The sequence below is a fragment of the Arachis stenosperma genome, chromosome 4, assembly GCF_014773155.1.
Source record: "Arachis stenosperma cultivar V10309 chromosome 4, arast.V10309.gnm1.PFL2, whole genome shotgun sequence".
NCBI lineage: Eukaryota > Viridiplantae > Streptophyta > Magnoliopsida > Fabales > Fabaceae > Arachis > Arachis stenosperma.
The window spans coordinates 92,623,041-92,636,646 of NC_080380.1; positions in this window are offsets into that span (position 1 = coordinate 92,623,041).

Sequence of the window (13,606 nt, forward strand, 5' to 3'; positions counted from 1 at the left end):
TCCATGAGAGCTCACTGTCAAGCTATTGACATTAAAGAAGCATTTGTTGGGAGGCAACCCAATTTTTATTTACCTATGTTATTTCTTTTTTTTTAGGTTGATGATCATGTGGAGCCACAAAAACAATTGCAAAAATCAAAGAAAAATCAAAAACAGCATTAAAAATAGCACATCCTGGAGGAGAGACTTACTCGCGTTTAAACGCCAGTAAGGGTAGTAGAATGGACATTTAACGCCCAGTCTGGCACAATTCTGGGTGTTAAACACCAGAAACAAGCACCAGATTGGCGTTAAACGCCAGAAACATGTTGCAACCTGGCGTTTAACGCCAGGAAAGGAATAAAAGCTGGCGTTTAACGCCAGAAACAAACAGCAATCTGGCGTTGAACGCTAGGATTGCACAGTAAGGGCATTTTGTACGCCTAATAGGAGCAGGGATGATACATCCTTGACCCCTCAAGATCTGTGGACCCCATAGGATCCCCACCTACCCTACCCCTCTCTCTCTCATTCACCAATCAAATCATATCCTCTTCCCTATATTCTCTTCACCAATTACCTCCATATCTCTTCCCCAAAAACCCCACCTACCTCACTTCAAAATTCAAACACTTTTTCCTCCCAAACCCAACCCTAATGACCGAAACCCAACCCTCCCCTCACCCCTATATAAACCCCTCACTACTCCTTCATATTCACACAACAGAAACACCTTTCTCCCCTCTTGGCTGAACCACCTATCTCCCTCCATCTCCTCCATTTTCTTCTTCTCCTCCTTCTTTCTTTCTTCTTTTGCTCGAGGACGAGCAAACCTTTTAAGTTTGGTGTGGTAAAAGCATTACTTTTTTGTTTTTCCATAATCATTTATGGCACCTAAGGCCAGAGAAACCTCTAGAAAAAGGAAAGGGAAGGCAAAAGCTTCCACCTCCGAGTCATGGGAGATGGAGAGATTGACGTGGCAAAAATTAACGAGTTAAGAATTTATTAATAGGAATACGTTGCAAGTACAGTCCTTAACCAGCTGAAAATCCACTTATCAATTTAAAAAGGGGTTGTCACAACATTAAAAATTAAAATACTGGGAGTATAAATCCCAGGTCGTCTCCCAACGAGTTGTAGAGAGATGTGCTATTTTATCAATCGGGTGTTTTCAAAAATGGTTGAGTTGGTAAACAGGAAATTAAAATAGAGAATTTAATTAATTATAAATAAAGGCCTTGACTAGGGGTAGATTAGTTAGAAGCCCTATTCTTGTTGAATTACTCTCAAGATTAATTAATAATTGGAAGTTACTCTGCTTAGTTAACCCTTACTAGGTAAAGGAAAGTCAAGCAAGTTGGAAATCGGTTTCTAGACATAAGTCCTAATCCTCTCTCTTGGGAAGGACTAGAGTTAATGATTAGAGAGTGATTCAACAATAAACCCAATTGTAATTTCTCCCTTGAGTAGTTCAACTCAAGGGTTCCTTTCAGTCATCCCCAATCAAGTCATGAAACTACTCACTCATCATAATTATAAAATTCACAGAATTAATGGTGAAAATAAAAGAAGACATGATAAATAATAATGAAAGGATTAATTGAAAATAAAAATAGTCTATATTAATAACTTGTAAGAATAAGCCAAAGTCAACTCTAGAGGGATTAAAAATATGGAAGAATAAATATAAAAAGTAAATAACAAAATAAGATGACTAGTACCAGAGGTAGACTCTTCTCCAAAGGCTAAAGCCAAAATCTTCCCAAAAATCCTAATTATGAATGTCAAGTGATAAAAACCTAAGGGAGGAGTAAATCCAGATCTAAAACTAAAAATTATGCAGAATGAATTGTTGTCCCCATTTCTGCATGTTTCCTGACTCTAGTCTGTAATTTCGGGCCAAAAACAGGGTTGAAATCCGGCCCAGAAACTCTGCCAGCGACTTTTGAAATTCTGCAGATCGCGCACGTCACGCGGACGCGTCATTCGGCGCTTTTCTTTTCCATGCGGGCGCGTCGTCCATGCCTCCGCGTCGCTTTTGCTTTTCCAATCCGCGCGTCCGCGTCACTCATGCGGCCGCGTCACTGCGAATTCCTTTCTTCTGCGCGGTCGCGTCGCTGACGCGTACGCGTCACTTCTCGCTGGTTATCTCCTCAATTTCTTGTATTCCTTCCATTTTTGCAAGCTTCCTTCCCAATCTCCCACTCATTCATGCCCTATAAAGCCTGAAACACTTAACACACAGATCACGGCATCGAATGGAATAAAAGGGGATTAAAATACCTAATTAAAGGTCTCTAGGAAGTAAGTTTTCAATCATGTAATAATTTTAGGAAGGAAATATAAATGCATGCTAATTATATGAATAAGTGGGTAAAGACTATGATAAAACCACACAACTAAACACATTGTAAACCATAAAATAGTGGTTTATCAACCTCCCTACACTTAAACATTAGCATGTCCTCATGCTTAGTTGAAGGAGATAGAATAAATGAGTAGGAACATGTAAAAACTCATGCAATGCAATGCAACCTATATATGTGAATGCAACTATATGATTCTTGTTCACTTGATCAAGAATAAATAAGCTCTTCAAACGATGACAAACCAAGTTTCACTAATTCAATTCTCATTTAGTAAGAACAGATAAAAATGCAAGAAGTTAGCTCATGAAAGCGGGGAACATAGAATTTCAAGCACTGAACCCTCACTGATGATGTATGTATACTCTAATCTCTCCATTGTATAGGGTAATCACTCTATCCTTCTCTAATCATGGTCTCTAAATTTTGTTCTTCTCTTAACCAATCAACAACATTTAATATACCAATGCAACATCATGAGGTCTTTTCAGGGTTGTAATGGGGCCAAGGTAAGGGTAAGGATACATATATGGTTAAGTGAGCTTATAAATTGAATCTTTAATTAACTCAAACTCTAACATAACCTATATATTTTGTATAACTATGGAGTTCGTACCTAGCTACCCAGGATTCTCTTTCACATTCCATACTCATGTATCAACTGTTTGTTTTAATTTTATCCTACATGCATTGACCTTTGGATTCTTAACTCAACATTGGGGTAAAATTATATATATATATATATATATATATATATATATATATTTCTCTCTTTTTTTTAATTATAAAACATAGCTTATCAATGCACATGGATTTTTTATTTTCATAGTTTCACATGAGTAGGTGTCCAAATTCCTATTATATTATCATGACATATCCCCTTATTATCTTAAGCTAACCAAAGATTCAAATTGGGGTATATAATTGTTTTTCCGCTTAAGGCTAGTAATGTGGTAGATTATAGAACAAATGGGATTTAAAGGCTCAAAGTGGCTAAGAAAGGTAATTGAAAGGGTAGGCTTAATTTGGATAAGTGAACCAAACAATTAATGGCCTCAATCATATACAGCATATAAATATATTAAACATTAGACATATAAGATGGAACAAAATATAGGTTACAATCATAGAGAAGTAAACACACAAGAATAAAACAAATATGGTTAAATAATGTAACCATGCATAAAGGCTCAATTCTCACAGGTTGTATGTTCTTTAGCTTTAAAAATCATGTTCCAAATACAACTTCAAGCAATTTTAACATAAGAGTTTTAATTAAAATTAGTGAAATTTTGTTCCAAAGATAGAGTTTTAGAAGAAACTTATTGTCTTTTCAATCAAGTAGAACATGCATGCAACTAATCTATTACTATGTAATTTATCCTATTCTAAAAGAAATAAAAACTAACTAAATATCCTAATTTATTGGTGTTTAGGGAAGAAAAATTACCTCCGGAAGTCAGGTACTGACCGACCTTCCCACACTAAAGGATTTGCACCGTCCTCGGTGCCATCTGTCAGGAACAGTGGTGGGCTGGTGGCAGTGTCTCCACAGTCGGGACCGTCGTGGCTCCCTGTGCTGGTGAAAGAAGTGGAGTCCGGAGTGCCTGGATCATCATCGGGTCGGTGATTGCTTGTAAGTAGCCCCTTGAGGTATTTAAAACGGCGGTGGTTGCAACGCTCTCGGAGCTTTGCTTTCTTTTCTTGTTGGTCCAATCACTTCAGGATTTGGTGCAGCAGTTGACTAGTAGATGGTGGAGGAGCTCCAGCATCCTCTGTGGACTGGCTGGTAGTGGCAAGTGGTGGCCTGAGATATCTCCCGTTAGGGACATACTAATCATCCCGTGGAAGAATGGCTTTGGTGTCTCCAGCTCTGTAGGATACTCCGGTTGCTGAGATAAGATCAAAGACCAATGCGGGGAAAGGTAGGTTGCCCGCGATCTGCACATGTTCCATAGCATTCTGGATATGTCTTGGTAAATTAAGAGGCTGGTCTGTGAGGATGCACCATAGTAGAACGGCCATGTCTGCCGTGAAGGAGGACTCATGAGTACTCGGAAAGACGTAATGGGACATAATCTGTGTCCATACGTGAGCCTCTAAGGTGAGTGTGGAAGCCGAGATTTCCTTAGGACGGGAACGATGGTATCCGAAGATCCATTTACTGCCAGGTCGAGCGATAACTCTGAGAACAGCATCCCAGTCAAAGGTGTATGTCTGGCGCTTGATTGCGGCCTTTTGAAAAGCATCCAATCCTTCTGGAGCAGGTGGGAGATCTAAGGTTTGTTGTATGGCCTCTTCTGTAATGGGGACTTGCTTCTGGCATAAATAAACGGACTGCAGAGTCGGCAGGTGGAAGTTGGAGTAGAACTCAACAACCCAAGAAAGATTAACCTGTCGTGGCTGTCTCTGTAAGAATCCCCAATGTCTTTGTGCAATTTGTGGCTCAACAAATGCAGCAATACGAGGCGGAAGGATAAAAAGGTGTTCATTGTTGTAATTTTGAGCTGCCAGAATAGGAAACATCTGCTCACAGTAGCGATTTGGAAATCGTGCAGTGTCCTTTGCTGGGAAGGCTCTTTCCTTTTCATCAACCTTGATAATCCTTTTAATTCTTTTTGTTGAGGGCTTGACTGCAGTTGAAGAAGGATCTGCCACTAATGATCTCTTCGTTCCTTTCCTTGCGGTGGGTTTAGGGGTAGCTTTCTCTTTGCCTTTCTTGGTGGCCATTCTGAAAAAAGGGAAGAGAAAGTAAGTTAAATCCAAAGCGATAAAGCAAGAAAGGGGATTGAGTGAGTGATAATCAGTGCACGGTAAAGATGAATGAAATAAACACATGGTCATGACAACATGTGAAAAGATCAAGAAAGGGAATAGAATAAGTGTACGATAGGGAAGTAGATGCAAGATGTTTACAGGCATGCCGGCAAGGGCATGAGTAGCATAGATCAAGCATCACTTCGTAACAAACTATCACATTTGTATTGGCAATTAAATGCAATTAATAAAATAGTAAAGGGAATTTGTGAAAAGCATGCATGGAATAGTAGGTTATGATAGTGTAGAAGAGTGCATAATGTCATACGGGCTTTTTCACAAACACATAACATGCATGGTAAATAATCCAATGAAAATAATAAATTGAACATGCAAGCAACCCCTTTAAAAATATAATTGCCAAATAATTATGAAATAATTCACAAAGACCAAATAAATTTCCAACACCAATAAAAAGGAAAAAGAAAGGGAAAGAAAACATATGCAAAGAAATTAAAAAGAAAGAGGAAGGAAGAAGAAAACATAAATAAAGAAGAAGAATAGAAAAGTAAAGAGGGAAGGAGAGAAGAAAAACCTTGGTAATGGTGGAAAGAGAGAGAAAGTAGAAAGTGAGAAGGAGGGAATAGGGAAGAATGGGGAAGGAAGAAATAAGGAGGGAAAAGAAAAAGTAGGATTGGGGGAAGAGAAAGATAAGATATTTGGCAAATTAGGATAAGCTAGGCGGCGCAAGCGACGCGTACGCGTGGGTGACGCGTTCGCGCGAAGGCACATTAAGTTAATCGACGCGGAAGCGTCAATCACGCGGACGCGTGACTCACGTTATGCTACTGGTGCGAGGGCAGCCTCGCGCTCGCACAACTCTCTTTTTGAATTTTTATTTTCTCCAAATGTTGGGTGACGCGATCACGTGGGTCACGCGATTGCGTGAGTGGCCATTAGAAGGATATGACACGGACGCGCAAGCCATGCGTCTGCGTGGAAAGAATTTGTGCGTTCAGCACTGATCCATCACCACTCTAGCACAACTTTCGGTCGTGCACCCATTTTACGTCGAATTGCAGGGCACGTGGCTGCGTGAGTGACGCGGACGCGTGGGAGGCCAGTTTTTCGCACTTGACGCGGACGCATCAACGACGTGGTCGCGTGGGATGATTTGTGCCAAAGGCACGCCTCTAGCCACGCTCTCGCGTGACTCTCTGTTCATTTTGTTATTTTCTCGGATCCACCTACGACGCGGACGCGTCAATGGTGCGGTCGCGTCGCGTGAATTTTTTTTTTTATGCAAATGCAGTATGCAGATGAGGTGCAAGATATAGGCAGTAGTATGGAGAAGAGTTATAGATGAGGGAAGAGAAAGAGAAGAAGAGGAACGATCATACCGTGGTGGGTTGTCTCCCACCTAGCACTTTGCTTTAACGCCCTTAAGTTGGACGCTTTAGTAGCTCAGTTTTCAGTTGCGAATGGATCCTCTAGGAGGAAGATCTCTAACTCCTTGTTTTTCATCGCCTTCTCACCATGGTAGAGCTTCAAACGATGTCCATTAACCTTGATGAGTTCAGAGCTTGAAGGGTGACTAAGATGGAAAACTCCGTATGGCTCAGCACTCTCGACTCTATATGGACCTTCCCACCTTGATCGCAGTTTGCCTGGCATGAGCCTCAGTCTAAAGTTGTAAAGAAGGACCAAATCCCCAGGTTAGAACTCCTTTCTCTTGATGTGTTGATCATGTACAGCCTTCATTTTCTCCTTGTACAGTCTTGAGTTCTCATAAGCTTCTAGGCGAAGGCTCTCCAATTCTTGCAGTTGCAACTTCCTTTCAGCTCCGGCTTTCTCAAATCCCATGTTGCATTCCTTTTCTGCCCAAAAAGCTTTGTCTTCCACCTCAATTGGAAGGTGACAAGCCTTTCCATAGACTAAGCGGAAAGGACTCATCCCAATGGGTGTCTTGTATGTTGTTCTGTATGCCAGAGCGCATCATGTAGTCTGGTGCTCCAGTCTCTTCTATGAGGTTTGACTATCTTCTATAAGATGTGCTTTATTTCTCTGTTAGACCCCTTGGCTTGTCCATTAGTCTGAGGATGGTAGGCTGTTGCTATTTTATGAATTATCCCATGCTTCTTCAGTAATCCTAATAGTCTCCTGTTACAAAAATGGGTGTCTTGATCGCTCACGATTGCTCGTGGTGATCCAAAGCGACAAATAATATGGTTTCTAATAAAGGAAACAACAGTGTTAGCATCATCAGTACGGGTAGGAATTGCTTCCACCCATTTAGAAACATAGTCTACAGCTAACAATATATAGAGATGGCCATTAGAATTAGGAAATGGACCTATGAAGTCAATGCCCCAAACATAAAAAATTTCACAGAAAAGCATAGTTTGTTGAGGCATTTCATCCCTCTAGGATATATTACCAAACCTCTGGCATGGGGGACAAGATTTACAAAATTCAGCAGCGTCTTTAAAAAGGGTGGGCCACCAGAATCCACAGTCTAAGATTTTTCTAGCTATTCTTTGAGGGCCAAAATGTCCTCCACTCTCAGATGAGTGACAGGCCTCTAAAATGGACTGGAATTTTGATTGAGGCACACACCTTCTAATTACCTGGTCAGCGCCATATCTCCATAAATATGGGTCATCCCATATATAATATTTAGACTCGCTTTTCAGCTTGTCTCTTTGGTGTTTAGTAAAGTGTGGAGGAAAAGTGCGGCTAACTAGATAATTAGCTACAGGTGCATACCAAGGGGTTACCGCAGATACTGCTTATAGGTTATCAAATGGAAAATTATCAGATATAGGAGTGGAGTCATCCTTAATGTGTTCAAGGAGACTCAAGTGGTCTGCCACTAGATTCTGGGTACCACTCCTATCCTTTATTTCTAAATCAAATTCTTGTAGTAGCAGTATCCAACGTATAAGCCTTGGTTTGGATTCCTTTTTAGCTAATAAATACTTTAGAGCTGCGTGGTCTGAATACACTACTACCTTAGTACCAAGTAAATAGGCTCGGAATTTATCCAGAGCAAAAACAATAGCAAGAAGCTCTTTTTCAGTAGTAGCGTAGTTAGACTGAGCGGTGTCTAAAGTTTTAGACGCATAAGCAATAATAAAAGGATCCTTACCTTCACGCTGAGCCAGTGCTGCTCCTACTGCATGGTTGGAAGCATCGCACATGATTTTGAATGGCTGGCTCCAGTCTGGTCCTCTCACAATTGGAGCTTGAGTCAGGGCGGTTTTCAGCTTGTCAAACGCTTGTTTGCAATCCTCACTGAACTCGAACTCAATAGCTTTCTGCAGTAATCTGGATAGGGGAAGTGCTACCTTACTAAAGTTCTTAATGAATCTTCGGTAGAAACCTGCATGTCCAAGGAACGAATGGACTTCCCTCACAGAAGAAGGGTAAGGCAAACTAGAAATAACATCCACCTTTGCTGGATCTACAGAAATGCCAGTATTAGATACAACATGTCCCAGTACGATTCCTTGTTTAACCATAAAATGACATTTTTCAAAGTTCAATACAAGGTTTGTACTGACACATCTATCTAATACTCTAGATAAACTATCCAAGCAAAAGTTAAAAGAATCACCATAAACGCTAAAATCATCCATAAAAACCTCCATACAGTCCTCAATAAGATCAGAGAAAAGACTCATCATGCACCTTTGGAAAGTGGCTGGTGCATTGCACAGGCCAAAGGGCATTCTCTTGTAAGCATAAGTCCTAAAAGGACAGGTAAAGGTAGTGGTGCATGAAATTGTGATCATCAATGGCGCCATCAACATGCTAATTGAAATCTCAACTCTTTATCACAACTTCGCACAACTAACCAGCAAGTGTACTGGGTCGTCCAAGTAATAAACGTTAGGCGAGTAAGGGTCGATCCCACGGAGATTGTTGGTATGAAGCAAGCTATGGTCATCTTGTAAATCTCAGTCAGGCGGATTCAAATGGTTATGGATGATTAATGATTAAAAGATAAATAAAACATAAGATAAAGATAGCGATACTTATGTAATTCATTGGTGACAATTTCAGATAAGTGTATCGAGATGCTTTGTCCCTTCCGTCTCTCTGCTTTCCTACTGTCTTCATCCAATCCTTCTTACTCCTTTCCATGGCAAGCTGTATGTTGGGCATCACCGTTGTCAATGGCTACAGTCCCGTCCTCTCAGTGAAAATGTTCAACGCGCTCTGTCACAGCACGACTATTCAGCTGTCAGTTCTCGATCATGTCGGAATAGAATCCAGTGATTCTTTTGCGTCTGTCACTAACGCCCCACAATCGCGAGTTTGAAGCTTGTCACAGTCATTCAATCCTTGAATCCTACTCAGAATACCATAGACAAGGTTTAGACCTTCCGGATTCTCTTGAATGCCGCCATCAATTCTAGCTTATACCACGAAGATTCCGATTAAGGGATCCAAAAGATATCCACGCAATCTAAGGTAGAACGTAGGTGGTTGTCAGCCACACGTTCATAGGTGAGAATGATGATGAGTGTCACAGATCATCACATTCATCAAGTTGAGGAACAAGTGATATCTTAGAACAAGAATAAGCCGAATTGAATAGAAGAACAATAGTAATTGCATTAATACTCGAGGTACAGCAGAGCTCCACACCTTAATCTATGGTGTGTAGAAACACCACCGTTGAAAATACATAAGAACAAGGTCTAGGCATGGCCGAATGGCCAGCCTCCCAATGATCTAAGAACTAGACGTCCAAAGATGATCCTAAGATCTAAAGTGATCAAAAGATCTGAAATACAATAGCAAAAGGTCCTATTTGTAGAGAACTAGTAGCTTAGGGTTTACAAAGATGAGTAAATGACATAAAAATCCACTTCCGGGCCCACTTGGTGTGTGCTTGGGCTGAGCATTGAAGCTTTCATGTGTAGAGACTTTTCTTGGAGTTAAACGCCAGCTTTTGTGCCAGTTTGGGTGTTTAACTCCCATTCTTGTGCCAGTTCCGGCGTTTTATGCCAGAATTCTTGAGCTAACTTAGAACGCCTGTTTGGGCCATCAAATCTCGGGCAAAGTATGGACTATTATACATCGCTGGAAAGCCCATGACGTCTACTTTCTAACGCAATTTAGAGTGCGCCAATTGGGCTTCTTCAGCTTTAGAAAATCTACTTCGAGTGCAGGGAGGTCAAAATCCAACAGCATCTGCAGTCCTTTTTAGCCTCTGAATCAGATTTTTGCTCAGATCCCTCAATTTCAGCCAGAAAATACCTGAAATCACAGAAAAACACACAAACTCATAGTAAAGTCCAGAAAAGTGAATTTTAACTAAAAACTAATAAAAATATAATAAAAACTAACTAAAACATACTAAAAACATACTAAAAATAATGCCAAAAAGCGTATAAATTATCCGCTCATCACAACACCAAACTTAAATTATTGCTTGTCCCCAAGCAACTGAAAATCAAATAAGATAAAAAGAAGAGAATATGCAATGAATTCGAAAAACATCTATGAAGATCAGTATTAATTAGATGAGCGGGGCTTTAAGCTTTTTGCCTCTGAATAGTTTTGGCATCTCACTTTATCCTTTGAAATTCAGAATGATTGGCATCTATAGGAACTCATAATCCAGATAGTGTTATTGATTTTCCTAGTTAAGTATGATGATTCTTGAGCACAGTTACTTTATGAGTCTTGGCCGTGGCCCAAAGCACTCTGTCTTCTAGTATTACCATCGGATACATACATGCCACAGACACATAATTGGGTGAACCTTTTCAGATTGTGACTCAGTTTTGCTAGAGTCCCCAATTAGAGGTGTCCAAGGTTCTTAAGCACACTCTTCTTGCCTTGGATCACGACTTCATTATTTTTTTCTTTTTCTTTTTCCCCTTTTTTTTGTTTTTTTTTAATTCACTGCTTTTTCTTGCTTTAAGAATCATTTTTATGATTTTTCAGATCCTCAGTAACATGTCTCCTTTTTTTCATCATTCTTTCAAGAGACAACATTCATGAACAACAAATTCAAAAGACATATGCACTGTTCAAGCATACAATCAGAAATCAAAGGCATTGCCACCATATCAAAATAATTAATCTGTTATAAAATTCAAAATTCATGCAATTCTTTTCTTTTTCAATTAAGAACATTTTTTATTTAAGAAAGGTGATGGATTCATAGGACATTCATAACTCTAAGGCATAGACACTAAGACACTAATGATCATAAGACACAAACATAGATAAACATAAGCATGATTTTTCAAAAAAACAGAAAAATAAAGAATAAGGAGATTAAAGAACGGGTCCACCTTAGTGATGGCGGCTTGTTCTTCCTCTTGAAGATCTTATGGAGTGCTTGAGCTCCTCAATGTCTCTTCCTTGACTTTGTTGCTCCTCTCTCATGATTCTTTGATCTTCTTTAATTTCATGGAGGAGGATGGAATGTTCTTGGTGCTCCACCCTTAGTTGTCCCATGTTGGAACTCAATTCTCCTAGGGAGGTGTTGATTTGCTCCCAATAGTTTTGTGGAGGAAAGTGCATCCCTTGAGGCATCTCAGGGATTTCATGATGAGTGGAATCTTCTGTTTGCTCCATCCTTTTCTTAGTGATGGGCTTGTCTTCATCAATGAGGATGTCTCCCTCTATGTCAATTCCAACTGAATAACAGAGGTGACAAATGGGATGAGGAAAGGCTAACCTTGCCAAGGTAGAGGACTTGTCCGCCACCTTATAAAGTTCTTGGGCTATAACCTCATGAACTTCTACTTCTTCTCCAATCATGATGCTATGAATCATGATAGCCCGGTTTATAGTAACTTCGGACCGGTTGCTAGTGGGAATGATTGAGCGTTGGATAAACTCCAACCATCCCCTAGCCACGGGCTTGAGGTCATGCCTTCTCAGTTGAACTGGCTTCCCTCTTGAATCTCTCTTCCATTGAGCGCCCTCTTCACAAATGTCTATGAGGACTTGGTCCAACCTTTGATCAAAGTTGACCCTTCTAGTGTAAGGGTGTTCATCTCCTTGCATCATGGGCAAGTTGAATGCCAATCTTACATTTTCCGGACTAAAATCCAAGCATTTCCCCCAAACCATTCTAAGCCAATTCTTTAGGTCCAGGTTCACACTTTGATCATGGTTCTTGGTGATCCATGCATTGGCATAGAACTCTTGAACCATTAAGATTCCGACTTGTTGAATGGGGTTGGTAAGAACTTCCCAACCTCTTCTTTGGATCTCATATCGGATCTCCGGATATTCACTCTTTTTGAGTTTGAAAGGGACCTCGGGGATTACCTTCTTCATGGCCACAACTTTATAGAAGTGGTCTTGATGCACCCTTGAGATGAATCTCTCCATCTCCCATGACTCGGAGGTGGAAGCTTTTGCCTTCCCTTTTCACTTTCTAGAGGTTTCTCCGGCCTTAGGTGCCATAAATGGTTATGGAAAAATAAAAAGCAATGCTTTTACCACACCAAAATTAGAAGGTTTTCTCGTCCTCGAGCAAAAGAAGAAAAAAGAGAGTAGAAGAAGAAGAGATAGAGGAGAAGGAGGGGGGCTTTGTGTTTCGGCCAAGGGAGAGAAGTAGTGTGTATAATGTGTGAAAATGAGAGGGTTAAGATGGGTTTATATAGGGGTGGAGAGGTTCGGCCATTATGGGTGGGTTTTGCTTTTTCATTCTGTTTTTGCTTTTTCAATTGATTTTGTGACTTTCCATGATCATCAACCTACAGAAAACATAAAATAACTAAGGGAAATAGATAAATATAACATTGGGTTGCTTCCCAACAAGCGCTTCTTTAATGTCAGTAGCTTGACAGTAGGCTCTCATGGAGCCTCATAGATGTTCAGAGCAATGTTGGAACCTTCCAACACCAAACTTAGAGTTTGAATGTGGGGGTTCAACACCAAACTTAGAAGTTGGTTGTGGCCTCCCAACACCAAACTTAGAGTTTGACTATGGGGGCTCTGTTTGACTCTGTTTTGAGAGAAGCTCTTCATGCTTCCTCTCCATGGTAACAGAGGGATATCCTTGAGCCTTGAACACAAAGGATTCTTCATTCACTTGAATGATCAATTCTCCTCTGTCAACATCAATCACAGCCTTTGCTGTGGCTAGGAAGGGCCTGCCAAGGATGATGGATTCATCCATGCACTTCCCAGTCTCTAGGACTATGAAATCAGCAGGGATGTAACGGTCTTCAACCTTTACCAGAACATCCTCTACAAGTCCATAAGCTTGTTTTCTTGAATTGTCTGCCATCTCTTGTGAGATTCTTGCAGCTTGCACATTAAAGATCTCTAGCTTCTCCATTACAGAGAGAGGCATGAGGTTTATACTTAACCCTAAGTCACACAGAGCCTTCTTAAAGGTCATGGTGCCTATGGTACAAGGTACTGAAAACTTCCCAGGATCTTGTCTCTTTTGAGGTAATCTCTGCCTAGTCAAGTCATCCAGTTCTTTGGTGAGCAAAGGGGGTTCATCCTCCCAAGTCTCA